Source organism: Sapajus apella, unplaced genomic scaffold, assembly GCF_009761245.1.
Source record: "Sapajus apella isolate SASKATOON/1434 unplaced genomic scaffold, GSC_monkey_1.0 scaffold222, whole genome shotgun sequence".
NCBI classification, from domain to species: domain Eukaryota; kingdom Metazoa; phylum Chordata; class Mammalia; order Primates; family Cebidae; genus Sapajus; species Sapajus apella.
The window spans coordinates 462,224-470,961 of NW_022437162.1; the positions used below are offsets into that span (position 1 = coordinate 462,224).

An 8,738-nucleotide genomic window follows, 5' to 3' on the forward strand; every position below is an offset into this window, starting at 1 on the left:
GTGCTGCACATAATTATACGAAGTTCACAGATTTTCCAAAGCTCATGTTTAAATCACAACTTAATAACTCCTGATAAGCACAGTTTTTTAAGGGAGAAATGATCCTCTGGTTACAGTGGCAGTATTATTCCAGGGTCAACTAAATTTTTTTTTTTTTTTTTTGAGACGGAGTTTTGCTCTTGTTACCCAGGCTGGAGTGCAATGGTGCCATCTCGGCTCACCGCAACCTCCGCCTCCTGGGTTCAGGCAATTCTCCTGCCTCAGCCTCCTGAGTAGCTGGGATTACGGGCATGCACCACCATGCCCAGCTGCTTTTTTTTTGTATTTTTAGTAGAGACGGGGTTTCACTATGTTGACCAGGATGGTCTCGATCTCTTGACCTCGTGATCCACCCGCCCTGGCCTCCCAAAGTGCTGGGATTACAGGCGTGAATTTTAACACTGGCCAAAAAATATCCGTGTGCAATACAGAATCAGCCATTCCTCCTATAAAGCATATACCCAGAAATAATAACAGAATCACAGCCTGATTTTATTAATTTTTTTAATTAAGCAGAAGTGAATTTTTTAAAATCTCCCACAGTAACAACATCCAGTACAAATACACTAATATTTAAATTCTTTTAAAGGAACTCAAAATACTATGGTAAGGTAAGGTAAAGGGCCATGAATGATCACTGAATACTTTATTAAAACCCAAAAACAACACTGTAAGGAAGAGTTATTCATTCTTCTAACTTACAGGTGAGTTAATTGAGAATTAGAAGTTGAATAACTTGTTCAAATCCACATAGCTATGACTCCAACTCCAGAGTTTGTAATTGTAACTAAACAAGCTAAACTATAATAAAAGCTAACAATTATAATAACAATTAGTGCACAAAAGCAGAAGCTAAGCTACTGACCCAGCCTATCACTCTGTTTTCAAACACCCTATAAGGTAAATGTTATTCTAGCCTCTAGAAAAACATTTACAATGTTTTGGCCAAATGTCTGAAGAAGCAAAAATCTGGCGCTCAGAAATATTTTTAGTCTTAAATAAAATGATTACAAAATGTATTTTTAAAATCCATGTTATTGAGGTCAAATTTACATTTAATGAAGTGTGACTATTTTAGGCTCATAGTTTGATGAACTTTGACAAACACTCATATTAACAATCACCAAAATCAAAATATAGAACATTTCTATCACCCCAAAAGTTTCCTTGTATAGGAAATTCCCGCCCCCAAATCTAGGCAATCAAATAACCTCTTTCTGTCACTATGTACTAGTTTTGCCAATTCTAGAATTCCACAAAAACAGAATCTTACAGTATCTACACTTTCTTTTGCTCAGCATATTGTTTCTGAGATTCATGCATATTGTTGAATGAATATCAAGTTTTGCTGTTGAATAGGATTCCAAGTCATGGTTATGTTACAGTGTAACCATTTACTTGGTGGTAGATATTTGGGTTGTTTCCAATTTGGGGCAAATAAAGGAAAATGCTACAAACACTCATGTATGTACAAGTCTTTGAATAGCCATATATTTTCATTTATTTTAGGTAAATACTACATGGAATTGCTGGGTGGTAAGGTAAGTACTACATGCTCAACTTCGTAAGAACATGATAAACTCTGACAAGGTGCCTATACCACTTTATATATCCAGCAGCAATATGTGAGACTTCCAGTTGCCCCACCACTAGGTGTTGTCAGTCTTTTTAAACTTTAGCTATGGCTTTAATTTGCATTTCCCTGATGACTAATCACTTGAGCATCTTTTCATGTCTTTATTAACCATTCTTATCTCTTCTTTATTGAGTGTCGGTTCAAAAATTTTGCCAATTTTTGTCTTATTAATAAGTTGTAGGTATTCCTTTATATATTCTGGAGTAAGCCCTCCTTCAAATATTTGTATTACAAATGTTTCCTTCTAATATACGTCTTGTTTTTTCATTTTGTAAAAAGTGCCTTTCAGGTACAGAAATTTAAAGTTTGATGACATGAAATTTCTCAATTTTTTCATGATCCATGTTTAAATTTTGATGACATGTAATTCCTCAATTTTTTAAATCCATCTTTTTTATGTTCTAAGAAATCTTTGTCTATCTCCAAAGCAGCAAAGTATTCTGGAAATTGTACTTTAACTTTTACACATAGGTCTGTGACCCATTTCTGATTTATTTTTGTCTATGGTGTGAAGTCAAGGTTCAGGTTCTTTTTCTGTCTGAAAGGCCAATTATTTTATCATTATTTGTTGGAAAGAGTATCCTTTCCCCATTAGCATCTTCATTGGAATTAATTATGAAACAATTAAATTGACCATATGTGGATTGATCTTTCTTGCCTCCTCCATATTCCAGAGATCAGCAAACTTCTGTAAAGAGCCAGATATAAAATACTTCGGGCTTTGAGGACATATGATCTATTACATCTATTCAACTCTGCTGTTGTAACACAAAAGCAACTATGTACAATACATAAACAAGTGACTGTGGCTGTGTTCCGATGAAACTTTAATGACACATACCAAAATTTCAATTTCATCTAAATGTCATGTGTTATAGAATATCATTTTACTTCTGATGTTTTTCCAACTATTTACAAATGTAAAAACCATTACTTAGCTGGCAAGCCATATAAAAACAGGCAAGCCAGATGGGACCCATGGGCTATAGTTTGCCAACTGCTGTTTTATTCTGTTCCACTGATTCATATATCTGTCCCTATGTCAATATTCTGCTATTTTGAGTATTGTGGCCTTATAGCAAATCTTGAAGTCAGGTACTGTGGGCTAGACAATTTTGTTCTTTCTTTTCAAAATTGTTTTGGCTACTGCAGGTCCTCTGCATCTTCGAACGTCAGCATTACCTTATTAATTTTTACCAAAAAAAAAAAACCCCTATGATTTTGATTATGATTGCATTGCATCTTCACATTAACTTTGGGAGAACTGAAATCTTAAATAATAGAGTCTTCTTTAATTTGAGCAATATTTTATAGCCTTCAGTATACAGGTTGTGTAACCATTTATAATTAAATAGCATGAAAACATCATTTTCAGAGATAAATTGAAGAAGCCCTTTAACAGATTACGAAAGTTCTCTTCCACTCCTAGTTTGCTGAGTCTATATCATTAATGAGCACTGAGTTCTGTAAAATGCTTTTTCTGCACCTAATGAGATACTCATATAGTTGTTCTCCTTTATTCTATTATCTGATTAATTACTTTGATTATTGAATACTAAACCCATCTTGCTTTCCTAGAATAAACTTCATTTAATCATAACATTATTTAAATTTTGCTGAATTTAATTTGCTATTATTTTGTTAAGAATTTGTATATCTGGCCAGGCCTGGTGGCTTACACCTATAATCCCAGTACTTTGGGAGGACAAGGCGGGTAGATCACTTAAGATCTAGAGATTGAAACCAGCCTGCCCAACATGGAAAACGCTGTCTCTATTAAAAATACAAAAAAATTACCCAGGTGTGGTGGCACATGCCTGTAGTCCCAGCTACTCAGGAGGTTGAGGCACGAGAATCGCTCAAACCTGGAAGGTGAAGGTTGCAGCAGGCCAAGATTACACCACTATACTCCAGCCTGGGCAACAGAGCAAGACTCTGTCTCAAAAAATAATAATAATAATACTTTTTATATCTGTGATCATGGGGGATACTGATATTAAGTTCATTCTTCCTCATCCTTGCTTTGGTAACCTGTTCAAATTTTCTTCTCTGGTTTATAAGAGTTTTAAAAAGACAATTTATTTTTAACAGGTCTTTGTTATGGGTTTAGGTTAATTTCTCCCAGATAAAAAACATCCTAATTTAACAATATGATTCTATGTAAAAAAAATATTTAAAAATTTATCTTGCTGCCTATGTTTCAGTTCTATGTCTATTCTATAAAGTGATATCCACATGAAGTAGTATCATTTTAAGAGTTCTGACACACATTCTACGTGTAAAGCATATGATAAAAGAGAAAAGGATATACTCCCCAAACCAAGGGATGCAGTGTACAAAAGGTAAAGTTATATATAACTATTGAAACAAACTGGGCTTTTTACCACTTTATGCTTATTTCATTTATCCAAGAGAATTTAATATTGTATACTTGGATGACTTTTTCCTGTTAGGTTGAAGATATGAAATTGACATATTTGTAGGTCAAAGAAACGTCAAATACTGGCAGTTTCATATGGTTTAACCTTTAATTTAATGGCCTTGGAACAGTAAGCAAAGTGAGCTCACCCAATCGGTAGGTTGTTTGATCAGTATGCAAGCACCATCTGGTGGCAGAAACCGAAACTGTAGCTTTGTAACTGTTCATATTATGCTGGTACAAATACAGTCATCCCTAGGTTATCTGTGGGGAAATGGCTCCAGGATCTTCATCCTACCCATCACAGATACCAAAATCCACGGCTTCTCAAGTCCCTGATATAATCGTTTGGTAGTATTTGTGTATTATCTATGTACATCCTCCCATATACTTTAAATCATCCCTAGATTACTTATAATATCTAATACAATGTAAATGCTATGAAACCAGTAGTTACATTGTACTGTTTAGGAAATGACAAGAAAAAAAAAGGTCTGTACATGTTCAATACAGACGCAACCACCCTTTTTTTCCTGAAAAAAATTTTTTTTTGAGACGGAGTCTCACTCTGTCGCCCAGGCTGGAGTGCAATGGCATGATCTCGGCTCACTGCAACCTTCAGCCTCCAGGGTTCAATCGATTCTCCTGCCTAAGCCTCCCAAGTAGCTGAGATTACAGGTGTCCACCACTCTGCGCGAGTAATTTTGTTTTCTTTTTAGTAGAAACAGGGTTTCACCATGTTGGCCAGGCTGGTCTCAAACCCTTGACCTCAGATGATCCACCAGCCTTGGCCTCCCAAAGTGCTTGGATTACAGGCATGAGCCACCAAACCCAGCCTTCCTGAATATTTTCAATCCACAATTGGCTGGATCCATGAATGCTGAACCCATGGATACAGATCCCAGGGATACAATGGGCCAACTGAATATTCAACATCAGTTGTTCTACTTTCCAATATGCTTTTTAAGAGGGCATTACAAATGAGTGAATAATCTTGTATTCAAAGTGTGAACAACCGCAGCATAAATAGCACACCAACATCACTATACTTAGCAACAATTCATCAGCCTACATAACAAACTGAAATACAATATACAAGCTTTTTTCCTAAGTCAGAATCTTGGCTATTATTAATTTTACTGATAACATAATGAAATAAAGTTAATTTGGATGCTTCAAAAAACTTCTTTCGCCCTATCAAATTTCCACTGATAGCCATCATTATCTGTAAAATAATGTCTCACAAATTTATTCCACAGGGGTACAAGGAGAAAACCAAGAAGCCTTCAGTAAGTGTCTAACTCTGGCCATAGAAACAAGTAACTTTTAGGCAAAACAGTCCAAATTATTTTCTTCTTGTTTAACTTGCTATAACTCAACACATGTTAAAAGAAAACAACTTGACCAACCTAGCTATAAGAGATTGGACCAAGAATTGGATATATTAGCAAAAGGTAACCTTGACACAAAATATACTAAACACATCTAATGAGGCCATAAAATTGTTTCAAACTGAGTCCTAACAAATAAACATAAACAAACCCTTTGGGGAAGGAAGGATACATCTTCGATGAACAGAGAGCTGATGGGTCAAACTTGGGATGAATCCTAAACAATGCCATTTTCTTAAGATAAATTATACAAACCTATTCTGAAAGCTCTAGATGCTCTACTACCTCTTGCCATGTATACTTCCAACAAGTCTTCAAAATCAAAGATAATCTTTGCTACCCTTCATTGTGGCTATAAAGAGTGATAAAATGACTACCAAATACTTCATAGGCAATTTAAATGCAACACAGTGCAAATTAAACTCTTCATCTTTCCAAAAACCTGCTCCAGCTACTCTTGTGGTGAAGTATTATTTGCCATCCAAATATCTGAAGTTATCCTTAATATCCCAAGTGCAATCAAGTCTACCTTCTAAATATCTATGGACACTGTCCCCTCCTCTACATCTTCACTATTCCAGACCTGCATCACATTATGCCTGAATTACAACATCTTCATAATTCTTTCTCCCTTGAAGTTTCAACCTGTCCAATCTACTTTCCACATACTGCCAAAACAGTATTTCTAAAACATATATCCAACTATTTTATCCCTCAGCTTCAAATCCTTCAATGGCTCCCAATCACCTTCAGGAAAAAATCCAAACCTTGTGGCATGGGCACTCCAGGACATTCAAATCGGGGCCCTGCCTAGACTTCAGTCTTCTCATTCCAGACTTACTAAATTGCTTGTAAGTCCATGAATGAACTCAACTTCTCAGGATTCCTAGCCTTTGTTCCCAAAATCTATATTACTTTTCCTTGCCCTCCTCACCTGGCTAAAACCTAGTTAACCTTAAAGTTCATTCCTCCTGGAAGGCTTTTTTGGTGCCCAGTCTGGGTGGAGTGCTTCCTTCCTTCCTAATGTTTCTATAGCACCATTGGGGCACATCTATCATTCAGTTCTTTCTTTTGTTTTCCTCTTCTACTAAACTTAGTCTATTAGCCCGTCTGTCTTTCCTCAAAGTCTCTACTCAATACAACATGTGACAATGACTAGGCATGCAACAAATGTCTGCTGAATGAAGATGACTTCACAAAAGTCCTTCATTTGCTATTACTATCTCTATTTTGCAAATGAGAAAACTAATGGAGGTCCAGAGCCTTGTCTAAGATCGCATAAGTAAAGGCATCAGAACTAGGAACTGAACCAAATATTCTGGCTGTAATGGAAATAATTTTCTCTCAGAGTCTGCTTTTGAGGAACCACTCTATAAAATAATTGTGCCCTGCAGAGTAATTTGGATGGGGCTAACCTGTTTCTACAGGCTAGATATATAACCCAGGCTTGGCTACAGTGAAGTATCCTCCTATCCCCAACCAAGTGTTTGTGGAGAATTTTCTAAGGACTATCAGAAAAAAAAAAAAAAAGAAAGAAAACCTGCACCTTCTTCATTATAAGTACAGGATATACAGTGTATGAAGTACAGCAAATGGGAATCAGCTTATCTGAAAACAAAGTAGAGAAAAAAAGAAACAAAAGCTAGAAAGAGAGAAATAGAAAATAAGGAAGAACAACACTAAAGCCCTACATCCAACCATGCCTGAACATCTCCCCGAGACATATCCCAGTTACATAGGACAAAAATTCCCATTTTTATATAACCTAGTTTGAGTTGTGGCCCTTTGGAAATCTGCACCAGCGGACCAAGAGGCCGTATGGTCTGCTGGTCTGCCGGTCTGCCATTCTAGCCATTTGCCAAGCAATAATATTTTTTTCATTGGTGAATATACAAAACTGAAAAACTGTCTAATTTCAGCCATTCTATTTCTCTAGATAATGTACATAATTTTTATAAGAAAAATTGGAAAACAAAAGCATTAAGTGTTCTCCAAGCTTTACCCTGTACTTTGTCAAATGAATTTTTATATGCTTTCTGCTTTCTTATGTATCTGTTAGTGAAAAGAGCCTCTAATGAGAAAGAAAAATATGTGACTGAATGTAATTATTGTCAAACATCCTGGGCATAATAAAAGGAGATACGTACTTCAGAATCCAAGTCATTTCTACAGAGTTTGCTCATGGATAAATGCTTTTTTCTCCACTCATCATTAAAAAAGAAGAAAAAAATCAGTTCTTCTTAGGCCTTTGAATGAGTTCAAGTGGAAAAACCTCATCAGTAAAGAAGGGGAGGAACAGCATAGGTAATACCTCATTTTGCTTAATATTACTTTAAGTAGAAAATAAAAGGACTTTTCAAAACTCCTTCCCTGCCTTAAGAAGCTAATGATTAATCTGGGTTCTGACAAGGAGAAGACTGCCTCCTTGTATCTTTGATTCCAGAGTCCCTATAATCCATTCAAGCGTTGTCATCTATAAATTAAGGTCATATGCAAAATCACGACTGTAACAGTCTACTGAGTAATGGTTAGGTCTGCGCTTTTGTGAGCAGAAAGAGCTTTTCAGTTGAAACATGGCATGGCAGCTTACCAGTACCTTCCTATATTCTTTTTATTCTTTTTTGTCATCTGCAGAAAATCATAAAGACACTCCAAAAAAACTGAAGGGAAAGTCCAAATTATCTATTCATGGGAATGGCCTAAGGCACACCCTTTATTTATGACTCTGGGGAAGTCATAAATAAAATTCTTGTACCCCTCAAGACGACCGTAAGAATTAGATCTTGGAACTAGAAACTGCCAATAAAGGAAAAATGCCAACATTCTTAACAGAAAAATCAAGAAAAAAGGAAAAGAAAATCAAAACCACATGACCCCTGTCTAATTTCGCATACTGTCTTTTCTCTGCCTGGGCTCTGATCAAGCCACACTGGCCTCCTGAGGCCATGCCAGGCACATTCCTGCTGCAGGGGCTTTGTACTTGCTATTTCTTGAGACTAGAACACTCACTCTCTCAACATTCACACTGCTTTTTCTCTCTCTTCCTTTGAGGTCTTTATCAAAAGTAACCTTCTCAGTGACTAATCACTTCTTTTTTTTTTTTTTTTTTGAGACGGAGTTTCGCTCTTGTTACCCAGGATGGAGTGCAATGGCGCGATCTCGGCTCACCGCAACCTCCGCCTCCTGGGTTCAGGCAATTCTCCTGCCTCAGCCTCCTGAGTAGCTGTAATCCCAGCTACTCAGGAGGCTGAGG

At 36.5% G+C, this 8,738-nt stretch overlaps 1 protein-coding gene and 1 long non-coding RNA gene across 26 annotated transcripts in view; one reads left to right on the forward strand and one right to left on the reverse strand.

Moving 5' to 3' along the window:
- The window catches only part of STAU2 (staufen double-stranded RNA binding protein 2), a 342,658-nt gene that overhangs the window by 240,481 nt on the left and 93,439 nt on the right, over positions 1 to 8,738 (reverse strand). The gene's annotated exons all lie outside the window — the stretch shown is intronic.
- Positions 1 to 8,738, forward strand: part of LOC116544579 — a 24,845-nt gene that overhangs the window by 14,759 nt on the left and 1,348 nt on the right. The gene's annotated exons all lie outside the window — the stretch shown is intronic.